The sequence below is a fragment of the Miniopterus schreibersii genome, assembly GCF_964146895.1.
Source record: "Miniopterus schreibersii genome assembly, chromosome: 1".
In the NCBI taxonomy this organism is placed as follows: Eukaryota; Metazoa; Chordata; class Mammalia; order Chiroptera; family Miniopteridae; genus Miniopterus; species Miniopterus schreibersii.
In genome coordinates this window covers 27,509,284-27,531,772 of record NC_138101.1, presented here as the reverse complement: position 1 = coordinate 27,531,772, position 22,489 = coordinate 27,509,284, and the positions used below count along the sequence as shown (strand labels likewise).

The 22,489-nt window shown below is 41.6% G+C and overlaps 1 protein-coding gene across 8 annotated transcripts in view; it reads left to right on the top strand.

Moving 5' to 3' along the window:
* Positions 1–642: 642 nt before the first annotated feature.
* Positions 643–22,489, top strand: part of FRYL (FRY like transcription coactivator) — a 232,288-nt gene continuing 210,441 nt past the window's right edge. For 6 of the 8 annotated variants that reach the window (XM_081118984.1, XM_081118983.1, XM_081118981.1 and 3 more), the window contains exon 1: positions 643–869. The gene's annotated coding sequence lies outside the window, so the exon portion shown is untranslated. The remainder of the gene's footprint in view (positions 870–22,489) is intronic. The other 2 variants (XM_081118977.1, XM_081118985.1) reach the window with 1 other exon arrangement.

Below are 22,489 nucleotides of genomic sequence, written 5' to 3'. Positions count from 1 at the left end.
TTACAGATAGCATAATTAAAACTCTTCGGGGTAGCGAAATGCCAGCGGAATGGACGGTAGGAGCAGAGTGGACAGTGAGTGCAGACTTGTTGAGTAAATCTCAGGAGTTAGCACTAGAACTAAAGGTCTTCTAATTCATTGTAAGCGCTCCAGCTCGGGAGGGACATCTTACTCATTGGGAGAAGACTGCATTTTTCTCTTCTCCTTTTCCAGCTTTCTCCAATACAGGTTGTGATTTTGCCCAGGACCCTTACCAACATCTAAGGGAAAGGAGCTTAGAAAAAGGCAAAGTAGGGAGCACTTTTCGGGCGTCTCTCGAACCCGCAGCGGGGAGCGCTACGGTAAGGGGCGTGCAGAATAGCTCCTTCCTTGCCCAATCAGGTGCACAGGAAGATGTCCTTTTACCAATAAAAATAAAAGTTCGCTTTCCGGAGGCGGGAGGGTGAGCCTTGACTGCCAGTTCTCCAAAGCAACGATAGAGTAGAAGACAGAGAGTGATTAGAGACAGAGCCAACCGAGGGGGAGGGGCGGGGCGGGGCGGGGGTAGGTCTGAGCGGCGGCTGGCCTGGCCAGTGGGGTGCCAAGGCTGCTGTTCCTGTTGTAGTGTTTCTCGCCAATCAGCAAGGTGAGGGGAGTGGGCGGGGCGGGGAAGGGGTGGTAAGAGCTCGCGGCACAGCCGAGCGCTCATCGGGCTCGGGGCAGCGAGGAATCCGGTTAAAATCAGAGTCGGAGGGAGGTTTAACCACAGATCGGTTCCGATCGGATTATCCCTTAAAGGGGACGCGCCATTGTCAAGAGAACGGAGCCTGGGGCCGGAGGGCGGGGACCAGCGGCGCTGGAGGAGGCAGCTGCACTTGGACTGGGGACCGGTAGGTGTTTCTTGGGGAAAGGCGCTTCATTTCACTTTCTCTTCCAGCCCCAGGGGCAGGCGCCGGGATGCTCGCCGACCAGCGGCCCCAGCCCTGGCGGGAGACGAAGTCGCCGGCCCTCGCCTGGCTGCCCGATGGAAGCCAAGGGGGAGGCGGGCCAGGATGGCTGGCAAGCTGCTCCGCCCCGGCCAAGACTCATAACGGACACTAAACCGCAGCTCAGCCCCCGCCTCAACCGAAAACCCGCCGGAGCGGCAGTGGGTCCTCGGGGAGCGCCGCGCGCCTCGCTCCCCCGCGCGCCCGGCTCCCTTCGTGCGCGCCCCCTTCCCTTCGCGCGCCCGCCTCCCCTCGCGCGCGCCGCCTCCTCGCGGACTCTGGGAGCCGCCGGGCGGGGAGGAAGGCGGTGGTGGCGAGGCGGGGGGAGGTCAGCGGCCACCGTTTCTCCGCCCCGGCCGTGAAGGGTGGGCCGAGGAGCAAACTTGGCGCGGCAGCTGGCAGCCCGGGGCGGAAGGGGTGCTGGAGACCCGTGGAGCGCGCGGAACCGCCTGCCCGGCCCAGCATTGTCCCTCTTTTCCTTTGGTCTCTCCGCCCACTGCTGGCTGTGGTAGGGAGGGGTGCGGATGCGGGCGCTGTGCCCGCGTCGCTACGGGCCGGCAGCGCACCCCCAGACCCAGAGCTTTCCGGAGCCGGAGTGGCCCAACCGGCGCCGCAGCCACCGCCCGAGGGCGGTTCGGGCCTGCGGAGTGTCTTCGCTGCGCTCAGTCCGCACCCACTCCGGCTGTCTGGGCGCTGAGTTCTTCCTTGCAACTTTTTTTTTTTGCCGATTGATGGAAGTTGTGGCTTCTGGGCGGCAGGTTCTTTGGGCGTAAGCTCGTTTCCTGCGTCCTGGAGAGGCTGATTTCTAGGGCGAAGTGATTCTTTATTGCTTTCGGTCTCCTTCCCATCCTAGTTTCTTGCTCGGCACTTAAAATCGTCTTCTCTAGTGTATTTGCAACTATATGGGAGCATTAAACTCTCAGGTTAAGATAACTTGGGGAAAAAAGGGGGGGGGGTGCTGGTGAGGGCAAGAGCTTCATGTAGAGTCAAATTTGCCTTAACCTTTGAACTGTGGAAAGTATTACCTGGACTTACTTGCAGAGGTTCTTTTAGAAGGAAAAGAAAAAAGAAAACCAGGTTGCAAGGGTCTAGGAGATTAGGAAAAAACCTATTTTTGATAGAAATAGCTTTCTAAAATGCTGTTCTGCCTAGCAGATACCTTCCGTAAACTTCTCAAAGGCATTACTATTCGTAACAGCAACTTTTACTATGGATAAAATAAGTATGTTTTTTATCTTGAGCATTAGTGCTATGCTGTACCTGTCAATACTTGCTAAAGAAATCATATTTAGAAACAGCACATTCCTTCTTAAAGACCTTATTTAGAAAAGGAATGTTTTCGTAAGCATTCATTTTTGACAGTTTCTTCTTGTGCATACTTTGTAGAGTACTTGCATGTGCAAGTTACAACCCTTTAAACAAAGTAGCAAAGTGGCAGTGGGTATGTTATTCTGTAGTCTTTTTTTTTTTTGCTACTCATTATCAAAAATAACATTCCATCAATCTTCTTCCATTCTGAGTTATTTTGTAAAATTACTTCTGTAGAAGAGTGAATTTTGTCAGAACACCTGGCCCAGTGTTTTTTTGTTTTTGTTTTTAAAGCAACACAACTTCCCAAAGTGTTGATTAATGCACTATTTAGTAACTTTCTGAGTGATGTGGAACATAAGTTCACAGGCTCAGCAATAACAAAGGAGAAACTCTACTTGGGAGACTGAAAAGCGGTTCAGATAATAATGTTTGAGAATTACTCTGTTCTTCCCACAGAACTTAGGAAATGCAGACACATGAAAACATGATCTTTTGTAATAACTTTTAAATTTATTTTTCAGTTACAGTTGACCTACAATATTATAGTATTTTCAGTTGTACAATATAGTCGTTAAACATTTATATAACTTACAAAGTGATCATCCTGATAAGTCTAATTTTTTATTTCATACATAGTTTTTGCAGTATTACTGACTACATTCCCTGTGTTGTAGTAGTCTTGATAGTCACTCATTATTACACCTACCCCTCCCCCCCCTTATTCATCGTCTTCGGTGATCAAGATGGCAGGCAAGCTTCCAGGCATAATCTTCCTTTTCATTTCATAAGAGAAAGCAGATTAAAACAAGCGTCCAAATTTCTATCTTGGTTTACTTACCAATTTATTTAAACAATACAGGAAAGAATTTTTGAACTTTTAAAAGAGCACATATAAAGAAAACATTCAGAAAGAATTATCTTTGAAATATCTAGGTTGTGTTTCCTGGGAAACATATTTTTCTTGTGAACTTCTCACATTTAAAAAAAAATTGTCTTGCCCTAGCTGGTTTTGCTCAGTAGTTAGAGCATCAGTCCAAGGACTGAAGGGTCTCCTGTTCCATTCTGGTCAAAGGCATGTACCTCGTTGTCAGGCTGGATCCGGGTGAGTGCAGGAGGCAATCAATTGATGTGTCTCTCTCACATCAATGTCTCTCTCTCTCCAAAAAGCAATGGAAAAAATATCCTTGGGTGAGAATTAAAAAACAAAAAACCAAAACATTGCCTTATATATATATACACACATTGCCAAGACATTTCTTGAGTTGTGAACTGTCTCTTGATCCTTGGGAACTAGGACTGTCTTCCATTTCTGTGCAAATTCACTGTGTCACCTAATGCCTTTCTAGTACCCAGTAAATATGTTGTCTTAGGTCTTTGTGACAGAAAAAGATACTGTTCTATATAGGCTGCTTGAGAGACTTATTTTATTTTTATTTTTTAATATACACCTTTTTAAGCAAGTTAAACCAAAGTACAGCAATTGGTTCAGTGCCTGGGGGTAGTATATTAACCTTTTTGTTCTGTGTACAAAAATGTGATTTAATTGTTTATTATTATAATATCTGTTCCACAGACATCTTTTGTGACAGTGATAGCTTATTGTCACAATTATTAAAACTAGGTTTAATCTGTCAACATCCGTTGAGTACCCATATATTTATGGAGCATTTTGGGAAGATACAGTAGAAATGGATGGCACTCATTACTATCACAGGTATACAGTTTAATGGAAACATGTAAAATTATCATCCATAAGAAAAAGACTGAGTATTTCAGTGTAGTGACAGGTGTAGAGTAATAGCGACATAGGATTGATGCTAAAGTGGTAAAGGAATAGTGGAATAATAGAAGAAACCTAGGTGAGGCTGGGAAGTTTTCATTGCTTTGTATAACAGATATTCTCCCCACTCCTACCCCCTCTCCTTTGGTGACCATCAGCTTGTTTTCTATTTCTGTGGGTCTCTCTGTTTGTTTTATATATTCTTTTTTTTTTTCGTATATCTTTATTGATTTCAGAGAGAGGAAGGGAGAGGGAGAGAAGAGAGAGAAACATCAATGATTAGAGAATAATTGATGGGCTGCCTCCTGCACACCCCCCACTGGGGATCGAGCCCACAACCCGGGCATGTGCCCTGACCTAGAATCGAACTGGGATCTCCTGGATCCTAGGTCAATGCTCAACCGCTGAGCCACGCTGGCCGGGCACATTTTATATATTTTTAAATAAATATAAAAATAAAGTATGTTTGGGGGTTGGCTGGGTGTTTGTTCTCTACTTGAACTATTTTTATCTATAAAATATTAGGGGGGCAGAGGATGTGCTCTGCGTTTCAATTATTGTCACCTCACCAGAGGGATCATCCCAGATGAAATGTCACCTTGTCTGCAAGCTTTCCTTTTGTTCCCCTAATCATAAGCGACTGCTCTTTCCTCTTGCTCCTGTAAAACCTGTTTATAGCATAAGCCTTGCTCTGACGTACAGTACGGTTATGTATGTATTTCTTCATTACATTATGGACTTTGGTAAAGACCATTAACAAAAGTTAGAGGCCCTCCCTCTCCACCCCACCTTTTTACTGTTGCCTGAAGTACTTGGGCAGTTTTATTAGACCACTAGTATTCTATAAAAACCTTAAGCTTATACAAGTTCAAATACATTTTTTGGGGGGTGGGGAGAACTTATGTTTGTTTAAAGGAAAAATCTTTATTTTCCTTGCCATCAAAGTATCGCATGCTTGTTGAAAAATATTAATATGAAAGAAATGTATAATTTATAAATTGAAAATCCTCCCACAGCACTGGCCTTTATCACATGGTAACTCTTGGTAGTGGTTTGTTGCTTATTGTTAGTTTTCTCCCCATCTTTAGTTTTTTATTATTATTACCTTTAGATAGGAGACTGCCTTAACTGTCATACTTGAAAATTTTAATTAGTAAGTCGTGGTTACTGGGAATGGAAAAAAGGAATCAGTTTTTATACAGTTATTTGTTATTAATTTTCCCAGGGTCAGTAATCTGGCTCTTCCACCTTTCCTTGAGTTATAAAGCTGCCACGGTATGTTTGTATTCAAAAGTAGGCCCCGTAATCATTTAAAAATTGATCAAAACCTATGTCCCTGAACAGGTGATCTGCCTTTACCCTAAAATACACTTAGAGTATGTACTCTAAGCACAATCTCCTCTCACTTCTTGATTTTTCTCAAGTCCAGAGAGCCTTGAAATTACTGCCAACAGGCACTTCTCAAGGTGGCCAAAGAGGGACTGTACAGAGGCTGTACTCCACCAGGAAGTTGCTCATAAAAAGGGAGCTACGATCCAGGCTGACAAAGTCGATGATAAGCTTGATAAGCTTCTATTGTTCAAGTGCTTCGCAAGGCTGGCCCTCAGGGGAAAAAGGTCTCCTAGAGGTTCCTAAACAGAAAGCCCAGCTGCAAGCACAACCAGGTGGCCCAGTGAGCTGAGGAGTCTCCATTCATCCAGCACATTCTTATTGGGAGTCGAACCACTTTATTTGTGCACCGCCCTAGGCGTAGAAGGTGAGGTCAAGTCTGTCCCCCCACAGTCTGTGAGCTCTACTGAGTATGACCCTTAAATAGACATAATGGTGCCAGTGGGTCAAAGAGGGAGAACAAAGGCCAGCTTAGGTGAATTTATTAGTCACTCTTGTTTATTGTTCTCCACAGCTTCTTCCAAAGGATCCTAGCGGCCAAACCTGGGCTTCCCCGGGAGGTGGGTTGGGTCCCGTGGAGTCTGTTATATTAAATGTGTAAGCACTAGATTTTTAATTTTTAAAATTATTTTTTTAAACTCTGCTATTCCCCTGTGGCAGAATATTTCTGGAATTCTACAAACATTGGTGTGTCTTTCCATATACCCTACAGGGATCGTCTATTTCAAAGACCGCCCTTAGGAGGCTGTATTTGTATTCTGGCAGATAATTCATATTTTGCCTATAGAGTAGTAACATATTCTTTTAAACTCAAAATACTGTAATCAGTAGTATTCACAATGTTCAGTGGTTTTTAGTATATTCTAGAACTGAGCACCACCACCACGATCAATTTTAGAACTTTTCATCACCCCATCCCATTCCCATTCTCCCTCCCTAGCCCTAGGTAACCACGAATCTACATTTTATCTCTGCTTGTTTGCCAGTTCTGGGCATTATCCAGTGCACTAGGGTTGGCGGTTTGATTCCAGGGTAGGGAGGCAGCCGATTGATATTTCCCTCATTGATGTTTCTCTCTCTCTCTCCCTCTCCCTTCCTCTCCTTGGAGAAAAAAAATCTTTAAACAAAGAATTGCATGTATGCTTTGTTGCCTGAATGAATTTCAACATATTATTTCAACTTCTCAGGGCTCCTTGTTTTTCTTTATTTTGTTATGTGTTATTTTTTGGTATGTCTCTATTTCGTGGTAATCAGATGTGATATAATTTAGTTCAATACTGAAGAATGCTGAAAAGATAATTTAAATGCAGGTTTTGGTTTTGCTCTCCCTTTAAAAATTTAAGATGGATTATACTGGTAAAAAATAATTAACTTTGGTGGTTCCATTTATGTGTCTTTGCCAAAGAATCTCCAGTCATTAGTCTTCTCAGTCAGCAATATCAACAAACCAATATTTTTTGTTGAGTTGTTGGTGAAACCATTCCTTTATAAATCATATCTGGTTTTTGGGATTCACTTGCTTATTACTTTACTGTTGGCTGTATCTCTTTCTTTGCTCTCATCACACCTGTCTGTAGACGTTTCCTTGCCTTTCTGATTTAATATTTTCAGTGCGCTATGAGACTAGCACCCATAACCACACTTGTTGAATGGTGGATGAAAATGACAGAAGGCTCTGTGTGTGGAGCCAAGGGACTTCCTGTGCGTGGAACATTAGTGGTAGGACCTTGTTATGTTGGTTTTTATTGCTTAGAGGACTCTTGTCTCTTTCCTGGTTTTGGACTATGTTTTAGGGAGGTGCTATTTCTGGATAGCAGAAGGTGGCATAACAGGGTGGTGCAGATGTCTAACTTCCCCTAAATAATAGACCTCTTAATTCTGTCTTAAGTCTAACTCAAGTGGATGGAGAATAATTCTTTTTCTCATGTCTTGATATTCCACTTCTTGCAAGACCCATCACCACCCCACGCTTGTACACCAGGATACTTGTTGTAAAACAGAACCTAATATAACTACTTCCATGAGCAGAAATTAGAGACCTTAAAGAACTGTGAGGATATGTGTAAAATGTTATCTAGATATTTATATTAAACTATGTCTTTCAGTAATTAATCTATTTTCTTTGAGGTAAAGTTATCTTCATAGATTTCCTTTTCTATGTTTGTGTTCATAACAACTTAGATCTATGTCTTGTATTTAATATTCCTGGCAGTACTGAGCCCTTAGTATACTCTCAGTAAATACTGGCTAGAGTTTTAGTTGTCGGTTTCTTTATGGTGGTTTCACTTTTTCCTGTTGTGGAATTCATGGAGTTATGTTTTTTAGAGCTGGATGGCCTTGGAAATAATCTGATACAGCTCTTATATTTTGTAGATGAGAAATGAGATTGTGACTTAAGATGTGGACAGAATTGAGTTATTTTGATTCCCAGTCCTAGTGTTTTTCTTGTTCTAGCATATACTTACCCAAGTAAAAAGTTTAAGGGGTAGCCCAGCCAGGCGTGGCTCAGTGGCTGAGCATCCTCAGTGGCTGAGGATCTGGGAGATCACGGTTTGATTCCCGGTCAGGGCACATGCCCAGGTTGCAGGCTCGATCCCCAGTCAGGGGTGTGCAGGAGGCAGCTGATCAATGACGACTCTCTCATCATTAATGTTTCTCTCTTTTTTCCTCTCCCTTCCCCTCTCTGAAATCAATAAAGACATATTTTTTAAAAAAGTTTAAGGAATAGGTAGAATCTTAGATTTCTTTAGCCTCTATAACAGAGGTCTGCAGAAATTTTATGTTATACCCAGAAGTATAAAAAATCGTATTTGCATTTTTAATATGTGTAAGTTTGTTGTAAACTACTGCATATTATGTACATAATAAGAAACTAACAGAAATGAGATAAAGATGAAAAACATTTTAGAATGCATTATTTCCATGCTTTTGATTCCACTTAAAATATTAGTCATTTTTAGAATAAGTATGATTGAATGTCATTGCTTCAATGACTTTTTATTTTGAAATAATTGTAGACTCATGGGAAGTTACAGAAATAGTACAGGGAGTCCTGTGTAGCCTTCATTCAGCACCCCTGGTTTTAATATCTTACATGACATGATGTTAAACCAGGAAACCAACATTGGTACAGTACTGGTAAGTAGCCATATTCAGATTTTACGGTTTTCAATGCACTCATTTGTGTGTGTGTGTGGTTCTGTGCAGTTTGATAACATTTCATGTGTGGATTCATTTAATCACTATCACAATCAAGGTATAGTACTGTTCTTTCACTGCCAAGAAACTCCCTTGTGCAGCTCAAGGTCCCTTACTTTCCCACCCTTCCCATTCCTATTTCCCGGCAACGACTAATTTCTTCTTCATCTCTATATTTGTGACGTTTTGAGTCTGTTACATAAATGGAATCATAGTTTGTAACCTTTTGAATCACTCAGCACAATGCCCTAGAAAACCATTTAAGTTGTCGTATACATCAGTAGTTCATTTCCTTTTATTGCTGGGTAGTTTTCGTTGTATGGACGTACCACAGTACACAGTTTAACTACTCATCTGTTGAAGAACATATGAGTTCGTATTGGGCTGTTAGGAATAAAGTCACATAGGTTTTTGTGAACAAAAGTTTTCCTTTCTCTGGGATAAATTCACAAGAGTGCAGTTGCTGGGTTGTATTGTAAGCATGTTTAGTTTGATATGAAACTGCCTATTTTCCAGAGGGGCTGTATATTCCCACTGGCAATGTATGAAAGACGCAGTTTCTCCATATGCTTGCCAGAATTGGTATTTTCACTATTTAAAAAATTTTAGTCATTCGAATAGTTGTATAGTGATATCTCATTGTGTTTTTAATTTGCTTTTCCGTAATGGGCAAATTAATTGTTTCCCTAATGAGCAAATTGGATTGTTTTTCATAGTTGAGTTTTGAGAGTTCTTTATATATTCTAGATAAAAGTCCTTTGTCTGATAGATGGTTGGTAAAAAATCTTTTTTCCATCTGTGGCTTGCTTGTCTTTTCATCCTAGTTAACAGGGTCTTTTATAGAGCAAAATGTTTTAAGTTTTCATGCACTGCATTTAGTAATTTTTTCCTTGGATGAATTCTTCTTTTGGTGTCATGTCTGTGGACTCTCCACCTAGTTCTAGGTCTCAAAGATTTTTTTCCTACATTTTATCATAAAAGTTTTATAATTTAATGTTTTACAGGATAATCACTTTCTTACCTTTCAGTTTTGATAAAGCCCTGATATTGGTAACAGACAGTTGTCAGTTCTACCATTTTCTTATTGCTTGCTTGTATTTTGCTTTACTACAGTTTAATACCCTTTTTTTCTCTCAAACAAAAAATATTTTTAATCCTCACTCAAGGATATTTTTTCCATTGTTTTTCAGAGAGAATGGAAGGGGGAGGGGGCAGAGAGGGAGAGAGAGAGAGAAACATTGATGTGAGAGAGACACATCAATTGGTTGCCTCCCGCATGTGACCTGACCAGGGCCAAGGATTGAACCTGCAAACGAGGTACATGCCCTTGGCTGGAATCGAACCCAGGACCTTCAGTCCACTGGCTGATGCTTTAACCACTGAGCCAAACCAGCTAGGGCTCAAAAATCTCTTAAAAGTTCGTTAACAAGTGGCATAATTCGAATGAGATCTGCCAGTATACTTAATTGGGTCTGTGTAAGCTGCAGGACGTTGCCGTATATCGAAAATGAACAAACAAGTGAGGACGTCACAAATGGCTCCTCCAGGATGTGAAACTGCCACCTCTCCTTCAGGAGATAGTATGTGTGTAGTCAGTGCCACAAACAGAAACCCTTCCGAGTAGTTTAAGCCAGAAGAGATTTAATACAGGGTATTAGGTGCTTACATCATTCTTGACAGGGCCTAACAGCAGGGTTTTGGGTGGCAATACAGAGGTCACTCACAAGGGGACCTCAGAGGGCACCCCCAGAGCTATGCTGGAATCCGGAGTTTGTGCCACGTCTGCTGCACTTGCTCCCAGGTGCCCTGGAAGCTGCAGGACAGCCATAGCTGCAGTCCAGGATTAGGATGTCCCATCAAGGAGCCGCCACTGCCACGGCCACTGCCACTGCCACTGCCACACACTTCTTGTTGCCCAAGAAGCTGCAGTCGACTGAAATGATGCTGTGGATAAATCTTGTATTTCCATAACTGTGCTTTACCCCTAAACAACTAAAAAAGTGCTTTTCAGATTGCCCATAGGTGACTGGGGGTCAAGTGAGCCAATTCGTGGTATCCAGCGTGCTTCACATAAATGCCACGAGACTGACGTTGCCTGACGCAGGACCAGAGGGTGCTGTTGTCAGCCTCACCTATCGAATATTAGGAAGCTCAGATTTCAAATTTACGATAACACATGGGCTTGATCACCCTGCCTCTGAAGGATGCAGGTCCTCCACTCTGAACATAATACATTTTAAATGATTAAATAGTAGGAGCATGGTAGGTCTGGTATGATCCCCCCAAATATTTAAAATTTATCTTAATATCCCCCAGTTTCTGAAACTGTATCTTTTCCTGTATAAATATATACAAGTATAAAATGTCAGTGTTTTGGGAAACACTCATTGAATCCAGTCAGCATTGTTCTTCCCTGCAGGGCCCTGAGCCTTCTAACACCTGTTTCCCAGCCCTCCTGGGGGATTAATGCAAGAGGTGGGTGTTTTCCTGTAACTGTGCTTCGGTGCCAGAGGCTGTACAGCCAGCAGTCATCACCACTTTGGTATCTACTTGTCAAAAATAATTATTTGGTTTGTTTTATTGCATACTTTGGATTTTATTCCAGGGTGTAGCAAACTTTGGCACAAAACCAAAAATGAGACATACAGATATTCTTGCAAAGACTGGTTTTTATATGATCTGTGTTGGGAATTGATTTAAAATTCAATAAAATGCCCAGCTGGCTCAGTGGTTGAGCATTGACCTATAATCCCAGAGATCCCGGTTCGATTCCTCTCAAGGCATGTGCCCAGGTTTTGGCTCGATCCTCAGCAGGGGGCATGCAGGAGGCAGCTGATCAATGATTCCCTTTCATCATTGATGTTTCTGTTTCTCTATCCCTCCTTTCCTCTCTCTGAAATCAATAAAAATATATTAAAATAAAATAAAATCCAATAAAATAAACTGTATGAAAACATTCAAGTATATGTTCATGTGCATTTTTCTAGTGAGAAGTCCGTAGGTTTGTGAGATTCTCAAAGCAGAGGCCATAATCCAGGAAATGAGAACAGCTTCTCTGGAGGTATAAGTTCATCGTGACACTTGTCAACCACTTAACTCCAAGGCTTCTGCTGTCTTCACAGGCCCCTTCCCTGATCTCCATTCTGTGCCTCTAGCCTTTTTCAGGACATAAAAAGACAATCATTGTTAGGGAATAACAATGATTGTTTAGGGAAGGTCCAAGGAATTTCACAAGAGAACATTATTACATGAGAAGGGATACCTGGAAATCATACCACCCCAACAATCATAAAAATACGTTCCCATATTGTTGATGGGATCCTGAGAAATAGAGTTATATGTGTCAGGATATTAAAATGTTGCCCTGGCTGGTGTGGCTCCGTAGTTAGAGTGTCAAACTGAAGGGTCTCTGGTTCGATTCCCAGTCAAGGGCATGTATCTCTGTTGCAAGTTCCATCCCAAGTGTGGGAGGCAACCAGTTGGTGTGCCTCTCAGATGTGTTTATCTCACCTTGATGTTTCTCTCTCTCTCTCTCCCCCCCTCCTCCCTCCACTCTCTCAAAATCAGTGGAAAAATTATTCTTGGGTGAAGATTGAAAAAAAAAAAAGGACATTGAAATGTTGATAGTCTCTAACCCAATATATTCTACCTTGGGGAATATATCTGAATGCTTGAAATAGTTTATAAAGTAATTTATATGTTCAAATATGGAGCCTAAAATTGTACAAATTGGGAAGAAATATACAAATTTAAATTCTGTAATTCAAAATTGGTAAGGGGATTCAGAGATACATCAGTGCATTGGATTTTCACATCTAGTATGTCACCTTTTCACATAATTTTAGCCTTTTTTATTTTTAAATTTTTTTAGGAAGGGAGAAGGGGGAGAGAGAAAAAGAGAGAGAGAGAGAAATATCAATTGGCTGTCTCCCCTGCATGCCCTCATACTGGGGATCAAGCCCCCAACTTGGGCATGTGCCCTGACTGGGAATCGAACCAGTGACCTTCTTGAGTGAGGGATGATGCTCAGCCAACTGAGCCACACTGGCCAGGGCTCGCCTTGTTTCTTAACACATGATCTCTTCTCCTACACTAAAGCCTAAATGGAATGTAGCGTGGAATGTAGAGATTTAAAATCCTTTCTTTAAGCAGAATCATGGCTAGAGATCTCTAATATAAAATAAGAGGAGAGATGGTATTGGTTGAATTAGGTTGCAAGAAAAGTCTTTTTGTACATTTCCCTTCATTCCAACACACACACACACACACACACACACACACACACACACACACGGAGAGCTTTAGAAACAGGCTGTGCTATCTGAATCCTGGTTGTACTGGTTCAGTTCCACAAACATTTATAATAGTATCTCCTATAAGCCTGGCAGTTTGGATTAAGTTATTTAAAGTCTCTAGAAGTGCCTTGGGTAGCCTCAGAGTCCTCATGTATAAAATGAGTAAAAGATGATGCCCCTCATAGAATTGTTGTAGGGATTAAATACATAAATGAAACATAGACTAGTGTTTGAGGCAGGCAGAGTAATGACCTCCCCAAAGGTGTCCACATCTTAATCCATGGAACCTTTGAATCTTGTGTTACAGCAAAAGGGAGTGTGGTTTCAGATGAAAGTAAGATTGCTAATCAGCTGACTTTAAAATAGGGAGAGTAGCCTGCATTCTCAGCTGGGCCTAATGTAATCACAAGGATACTGTACTTAAAAGAAGCAGGAGGCAGAAGAGTCGGAACCGGAGAGGTGGTGGGCCTCGTGGAAGGGAATCGCCGCGGTTGCGGGCTTTGAAGGCAGGCTGGCGGGGAGCCAGGAGACGCGGGCAGCCTCCGCACAAACCCATAAGGCAAGCGTGGATTCTCCATAGAGCCTCCAGAAGGGAGTGCAGATCTGCCAACACTTTGATTTTATCTCGGTGAGAACTATTTTGGACTTCTGACTTCCAGTACTGTAAGATAATGAATTTGTGATGTTGAGCCACTAAGTTTGTGGTAGTCTGTCGCCACAGCGACAGGAAACTGATACAGCACTCACGAACACCTGCTAGGAGCTAAACGCTCTCTCTCTCAGCAACCCGCTGAACTTAACCCATGTCTGCTTTAGCAGGTCTCTCTGTACCCAGTTCTCCCTTTTCAGAAAGAAAGATGTCCTTTACTTCCCTTTAGCCCCGGAATCTTCCTCTTCCCACATTTTCCCGCACCTTCTGTGTGTCTCTCCTGCCTCTTTGCCCACCGCCTTGAAACATGCAGAGCTGCCTCGCTTGGGGAGCCCTGCTCTTCCTTTAGTTACCGCACTGCAGTCACCCTGGAGAACCGGGATCCTCAAGTGTCTTCACATTTACCAGATCATTTTTACTTGACTTTAAATTCTCTATAGGTTTATAAATATTATACGAAATTATGTGAATTACCTTTTTATAAGCACTGTACTGTGTTGGTTGTGATGAAGTTAGAAAAGAGTAAGAGTGTTTTCTGCAGGGTTCTATTGTAGACAGTACGCAAATGACCAGTTAACAAGCGGTAGTAGATGGTAGTAGGTATGAAAAGGCAAAGTAAAGAGAGGCTACTTAAACTGAACAGCCTGGGAAGGCTGTGTAAAAGAGATATTTGGTCTAGCAATATGCTCTTAAAAGAACTAGGGAAATTGGTTTCAATAAAATAATCTATGTTAGTAGAAACACAAAACTTCTTAAAGTTTACTAGTTTAATTATTTTCTTTTGTGAACACAGGTGGAAAACTTTTTTTCCTATTGAGCTTTATATGGTTGAGGACTCTTGTAGAATTTTAAAAACATCAATTTACAGTAAATTGACAACACATTTGTCTTGATAATCTGAAGTATAACACAGGACATACCTGTTCCCTGTTTTACCTTGAGTGCTACATATTGTTTTTCCATTGTTTTATATTTATTGTTGCTAAAAATCTCAAAGTATGATTAGCAACCTAGTATGATCTGAGTTGATTGTGTTTTATGTGCTAAAAACATTGACTATGATTATATTTTTAAAGGAAAGTGTTACATGCGCTCAGTAAAGACCAAAATGTTAGACTAACTGTACTTCTTTTTAGATAGAATTGTAGACTGGGAAAAGAGAATTCAAAAGATACATTATAATTGGATTTTAGCCAGATACTTTATAACAGTTTTCTCTGTTAACAAGGGGGGAAAATGTGGTCTGGATGACCATAAAATTTGGTGGAAATGTGATTGGTTGAGTAGCACCTCCAAAAATTAATGAAAAATGAATTGATGACAACTGGAGAAAAATTTCTAGTCACAAACTTAAGGCCACTGTCCATATTCTTGTATTGATGTGAATGAAAACCCTGGTAGTATTGTTCATCAAGATTTTGGATGAAATGAAAAATTTAAGGTTAACTTTCAAAATTAATATCTCTGACCGAAATGGTGGGCCAAGGCTAACATGGTAACTTAATGGAGTTTGGGGGGTATGGAGTTCAGAAAACAGCTGTGTAATTGTAGGAGTGAGGGAGATGTGGTTGAATCCAAACTACTTAGGTATTTAATTACTGTAATAAACCCAATATGGATATAAAATGTAACATGACTACCAGAAAGTCTTCATAGAATCATAGTTTGGACTAATAGGAGGAGATTCAGAAGAGGAAAGGTGTTAGTCTTTATTCTGTACTGGCTAGACTGCATCGGAGTATTGTATTAAATTCTGGATGTCAAATTTGAAAATGAGTCAGAAGACAAAAATAAGTGCTGGCGAGGATGTGGAGAAATTGGAGCCCTTGTATGTTGTTGGTAGGAATGTGGAATGAGGCTACTGCTCTGGAAAACAGTTTGGTAGTTCCTCAAATAGTTAAACCTGGAATTACAATGTGACCCAAATATTCCACATTTACGTATGTACCTAGAAGAACTGAAAACGGGAATATTCACAGCAGCACTTACATAGCAGTTTATATTAGCCAAAGGGCAGAAACAACACAAATGTACATTAGCTGATGAATGGATAACCATAAAAGTGAATGAAGTCCTGATAAATGCTGCAAAGTGTGTGAACCTCAAAAACATTATGCTAAATGAAGGAAGCTGAACACAAAGGATCACATATTGTATGATTCCATCGATATGAAATATCCAGGACAGGTAAATCTATAGAGGCATGAATCCAATTAGTGGTTCCCAGGGGCATGGGGAATGGGGAGTGTGACTGCTTAATGGGTACGGGTTTTTTTGGGGGTGCTGAAAGTATTTTGGAACTAGATAGAGATGTTGGTTGCAAAACATGAATATACTAAATTGTACACTTTAAAATGGTTAATTTTTTGTATTATGTGGATTTAAACTTAATTGAAAAAGGATCAGTACATATAAATCAGTTGACTAGCATTGAGAGTCCAGAAATAAACCCTATGATCAAATTTTTTACATGGGTGACAAGGTGGTTCAACAGGGAAAGGATAGTCTTTTCAGCAGATGGTGCTGAGACACCTGGAGAGCCCCATATAAAAGAAGGAATTTGAACCCCTTTTTCCACCATCCACAAAAATTAACTAAAAATGGATCATAGACCTAAATGTTACAGCTAAAATGATAAACTTCTTAGAAGAAAATATGACTAAATCTTAGTGACTTTGGGTTGGGCAAAGCTTTAGATATGCTCCTAAAACCGCAAGCAACAAAATATAGACATATTGGACCTCATCAAAATTAAAAACTTTTGTGCCTCAAAGGACACCATTGAGCAAGTGAAAAAAAACCCGCAAAATGGGAGAAAATACTTGCAAATCGTGTCTGATAAGGGACTTTTATCGACAATATACAGGGTTTGGCAAAAGTAGGTTTACAGTTTTTCGTTTGGAAAATAATACAATAATTAATAAACAGTGATACAAAAATAAACTTTTTCACATACTCACAACTGTAAACCTACTTTTGCCCTACCCTGTATAAAGAACTCTTACAACTCAGTAACAAGACAGATAACCTAATTAAAATGGTGAATAAATTGGTGAATTTCATGGTGTGTGAGTTACATCTCTTTAAAACTTAAAAAATGAGCCAAGTGAAATGCGTTCAGAGGAGGTTTGAGTCTTTCGGGATTCAAAGCTGGAGCCCTGCCTCTGCTGCTGCCCCTTCTCCCTTGCGCCTCCCCCTGCAGCTCCCAGCCTCTGTCCGCTGGGCCTGTGTACCGACCAGGTTGAAAGCAGTCACATTCTGTTCTGTAACCTTAGTGAGGCCTTTGGTGCTTTGTTCTTCTCTTGTTCCTCTGCTTTTTAATTATCGTGCAGATGCCATCGCAGAGTGGAGTGGTGAGTTATGGTTACGTTTCCGTCTCTGCACACTCGTGTCATGACCCCGTGCCAATAGAACCTTGATGTTCTTAGTAGCAAAGACAAATGGAGTCTCTCTTCCTGTCGTCCATCAATTGCTCAAAGTCATGTCATATATATATTATTCACATTTGAACCATCACTTCCTTGAATAGCTTTTTTGTTTTTCCTGGTGTATTATTTTGGTTGTTTTTGGCAGCATTTTACAGAATGTCCAACCACAGGTGACACATGTGTTTGTCCTGATCTTTCTCTTATTGTCAGTGGCTACTTAGCTCCAAGCATCTTTTTCTCGATGGCAGGAAGAAGGGGATAGAATGGGTGCTGCTTTTTCATCTTTCTTGTTTTAAAACATGTTTGAAAAATTTTAAAACAAAAAAGTTGTAAGAATAGGAATGTGAATTCTCGGCTAAATTTCACCTAGATTCATCAGTTATAAAAATTTTGCTAGCCCGGCTGGCATAGCTCAGCAGTTGAGCATTGACCTAGGATCTAGGAGATAGCGGTTCGATTCCCGGTCAGGGCACATGCGTGGGTTGCAGGCTCCATCCCCAGCATAGGGCATGTAGGAGGCAGCCCATCAGTTACCCTCATCACTGATGTTTCTCTCTCCCTCTCCTGCTCTCTGAAATCGATAACATATATTAAAAAAAAATTTTTTTTTTCTATATTTGTCTTTTCCTTTCTTTATATACCTAGATCTATAGGTATTGTTTTTATTTTGGTGACTCTTTTGAGAGAAAGTTCCAGAGATAATGACTTTTTCAATTTCGCCACATATCACCTAAGAAAAGGACTCATGTGATTATGGAACAATGATTAAATTCAGGAAATTTAACATTGTTAATTGCCACAGGTTGAGATCTTTAGGAAGCAGATTCTCAACCGGAATTAGGATTCCACAAAATTAAAAAGAGGCAGGATTTGGCATGTGGGGCTGTCCGATTGTGAGGACACCCTGTCCGCCAGCACAAGGTGCAGATCTGGAATCAAGATTGGCTGTTAGAGGAGGTCTGTGTTGGGCAGAAAAGTCTGTGTTGGGCAGAAATCCTGTACGTTGCCTTTCTCAGTTATGTTACAGAACCCTCCTTTGAAAGCTGAAGCCAACTCCGGTGAAGTTAACAGCATAACCATGCTCTTCATACCTGGTTGTCTTTTGGATGTGAGTGGTGCATCTCTATTTCTAGCACAATACTAATATCTAATGTACAGTCCATATTCCAGTTCACCAATTGCCCAGTAACTCTTTTTACAGAAATCACCCCGCCCTAGAGCTCTCTCTCTCTTTTTTTTTTTTTTTTTTTATCTTGGAGGAAAATCTTTCAAGGAGCTCCCCAGATGACTTTCCTGTGTCCCATTGGCTTGAGCTGAATTGCTTGACCATGATGGAACAGGAACAGTGGCTGGCAGAGGAGAATGGGACTTCGGGGCTTAGTTCAGACCTGTAGTGACTCATCCCATGGGTCTTGGGGAAGGGCTACTTCTCTAATACGAATCTCACTTGATACCTTTAAAAAACAGTCTAGATTCCTCTAGCAATAAGGGAGGAAAGGTGATCAGCAGCATTCTACTGGAGTTTTCTGTTACATAGCTTCCTTTTTCTATTGAGAAAGAAACATCACATTCCTGTCATTAAGCCAGCTTCTTAGTTATTCTGTCTTTTGAACAGAATCCATTCCTTTCTTCCTCTCGTGGAGCTCAGTAATTTTCTGTTTTAATAGGATGAGTTATTGTCTAGTCCTGCTGCACAGCTGCCATCCTGGGAGTCCTTTTTCATTTCGCTCTTGGATCACTTCCACTGCCTCTTGTGTTCTCACATCTACTTTATTAGGTTTCCATACTTGTTTGCTAGAGATCCTGAAGTAATGTGTCCTTACATGTCTGATAATGTCTCTATTCTGCCTTTTCACTTGCTTGAGCATTTGGATATGAGAGTCTAGGTCAAAATTCTTTCACTCTGGAAAAAATTTTGAGACATTTCTCTGCTACAATGAGAGTTTCTGGTTTTAGACAGATTTTTACTTCTTGTTTTTTCCGCAGATCATTTAGAATCTTTCGGAGGTTGTAAAATTTCACAGGATTTGTCTATATGTTTTCTTCATGGGACAGAGAGTAGGCTGCTTCCTCTCCTGTATCACCTGGCTCCCTGTCTTATTTTGTGCCTGAACTTTATTACTGGTCTCACTTCTGATTATTTTTAACATTGATGTGGATGGTTCATCCAGTACTCTTGACAGTACATTTGACAGACACTGCACCTGTTGGTCATTTCTCTTTCCTTGCTAACAGAAGCCCACTTTTGTTCAGGTTATTTAGTGCTCATGCTTCCTGGGCCCCCCCTCCAACCAACCCAAAGGCTGCAGTTTGTAAATGGTGCTTCACCTGAAGTCAGTTGCGTTAGTGATTGGTTTAGGCATAGTGACTCATAAGGGAAGTCACTGGGACTCTGGTTTTCTTCAGTTTATGAAGGTATACCGCTTCTTTTAGACGTTGTCATGTGAGCTCCTGGCTCTTGGAGTTGCTGTGTCAGTGTTGGGTCATTGAGGAGAAAGTGAGATCATGAATGACTCCACTTTGTCTAAAACCGAACTCCTGATATTCAGTCTTCCCTCTGAATTTTCCACTCCAATTTTTCCAGTTGCAAAGGCTAAAAATCTTGTTATTATCCCTAACTTGACTCTTTCTTTCACAATTCACATTCTGTTCACAAGAAGATCCTATAAGCTCCCCTTCAAATTTTATTTATAATCTTACTCTTTTTTTCCTATTCACTCCACTGCCATCCTGTCTAAGCCACTGCCGTTTCTTGCCTGGTTCCTGCCATAGAGCAGTGCCTTCCCAGGGCATTTTCTTAGTTCTCAACTAGACAGACCTGTGGATTGCCGTAGGCCACGTTACACATCAGCTTCACTTGAGAGGGTGCGGGACAGAAAACACAGCTCACCAGCAGGGAAGCATCAGTATGTTCCCTTTGGTGGGTGTCCTTGCAGCAGCTCACAAAGAGAGCAGCCAGAACTATTCTGTCGCCCTCCTCTCTTTCTAGGTGAAGCTTAGGTGTGAGTGATGAGGCTCACATGATGGGTCTGTAGCTAACCTGGCTTAGGGGCCCCATGTTCTACAAAAGCTGTTACCTTGTATAACAACCCATGAGCATAGCTCCCAGGATCCCTACAAGGTACATTCCCAGTTGCAGGAGTTACCACCCCAAGCGCAACCTTAGAGCCACTCACCAGGTATTGGTAGTTCCTCTCAGCCCCAAGCAACTTACCAGTGGGTCATTTTTACCATAGCAGTGTTGCCTGGTAACACAGCTGACATTCCGCCTGTTTGGTTTCCTGGGGAACAGAGCTAGAAGGTTAACTGAATCCAAAACCAATTTCTCATGCTGAAAGACAAGGCTTTTCTAACACTTCCATCACAAATAGCTTCCTACGGAGAGGTCCCCTGTACTCTATTCTCAGCACAGTAGCCAGAGTGATCCTTTCCAAATGTATGACAGTCATGTTAGCCTCCCTCGAACCCTGCAGCGGCTCCCCAGCTTGCTTACAGCACATTTGTCTCCTGAGCCTACATGAGTTGGTCCCTCAAACCTCTTTCCTACTCGTCCCTTGCTTGTCTGCTCTAATCACCCTTGCTATTGCTCTTGTGCCAGGCATGTTTCCACCTGGGGCCACTATGTTGGCTTCCCCATGGCTGCAACGTGCTTACTCCTGATACCACCTGCTTGACTCCTCCTTCAAATCTTGGCTCAAATGTCACCTTTTCAACAAGCTGCATTCCAACCTTTACCACCCTGGCACTTGCCATTCCGTGATTCTTTTCTGTGTTTCTTTTCCCTTCATAGCTTTATACTCCCATAATTTACTTATTACGTATATTGTTTATTGTCTCCTACTGTTAGCATGGAAGCTGCAAGAGGGCAAGGTTATTTGTCTGTTTTGTTCATTGATATATTCCAACTGCCTAGGACAGTGCCTGACATATAATTGATGCTTAGTATTTTTTAAAAAATATGTTTATTGATTTCAGAGAGAGGAAGGGAGAGGGAGAAAGAGAGATAGAAGCATCAATGATGAGAGAGCCGTCATTGATCGGCTGCCTCCTGCACGCCCCCAACTGGGGATTGAACCCGCAACCCTGGAATGTGCCCTGACCGGGAATCGAACCTTGATCTCCTGGATCTTAGGTCGATGCTCAACCGCTGAGCACTCCAAGCTGGGTGATACTTAGTATTTTTATTTTATTAAAAAAAATTTTTTTTTATATCTTTATTGATTTCAGAGAGAGGAAAGGAGAGGGAGAGAGAGATAGAAACATCAGTGATGAGAGAGTCTTTGGAGATTGAGCCCTCAACCCGGGCATGTGCCCTGACCTGGACTCGAACCTCGATCTCCTGGATCCTAGGTTGACCGACACTCAACTGCTGAGCCACGCCCAGCCAGGCGATGCTTAGTATTTTTAAATAACTGCTCACACCTTTGCAGAAGGCATACTGTGTCCTGAGTGTTTTAACATATATTAACTCACTTAACCTTGATGAACCCTCTTGAAATAGGTACTTTTATTGTCCCCTTTTTGGGTACCTTTTAAAAATGTATATAAACATGGAAGCAGAGAGGTTAAGAAACTTTCCTCATGTTTCATAGCCCATAAGTGATTCTTACTAGACTGACTTTGGAGCCTGGCTCTTAACCAGTACACCACAGTTAAGCATCTTTCTGCATACATAACTTTTTTTTTTTTTTTTTAACCTGCTTTTGGATTATTTCTTTTTGGTAAATACCCCTTTATTGGGTTAGAGTTTATTGAACATTTTAATGTCTTGACACATGTACCCTAATTATTTCTTGCAGGACATTTGGTCCTGTCTAAAACATCCATGGAGACATTTGTCCAAAGGCCCTTGATACTTGTTCCTGTCCAAAACGTCCACGCTTATAAAATGTCCTTGGGTTCAGATAGCCCATAATATTTATTTATACTTCTGGTTTACATGATTAATATATAAAAATACTATCATGTGCCCAGCTGGGCGTGGCTCAGTGGTTGAGCATTGACCTAGGATCCAGGAGATAGAGGTTTGATTCCCGGTCAGGGCACATGCCCGGGTTGCAGGCTCGATCCCCAGTGGGGGGTGTGCAGGAGGCAGCTGGTCAGTGACTCTCTCATCATTGCTGTTTCTCTCTCTCCCCCCTCTCCCTTCCTCTCTCTGAAATCATTGAAGACATATTTTAAAAAATATATCATGTTTTATTGGTCCAGTAATTGTGTTGTGGCTATATTGCCTGTAATAATCTTCCTTGCCTTCATAGCCCACCTAGAAATGACAGATGCAATGGGTAGGTAGATGGGCTGGCATGGACCAGATGTCTCCGTGCACGTTGTGCACAGGCCCAAATGCCTGCTAATCCAGTTATCTTCCAGGATCCCCTCAACCATATGTGAATGTATCCTTTAGAAAAAATTACTGGAGTGATTTAATTGACTTCCATTTGTCCTTTTTATCTAATAATGAACTCTCATGTTCC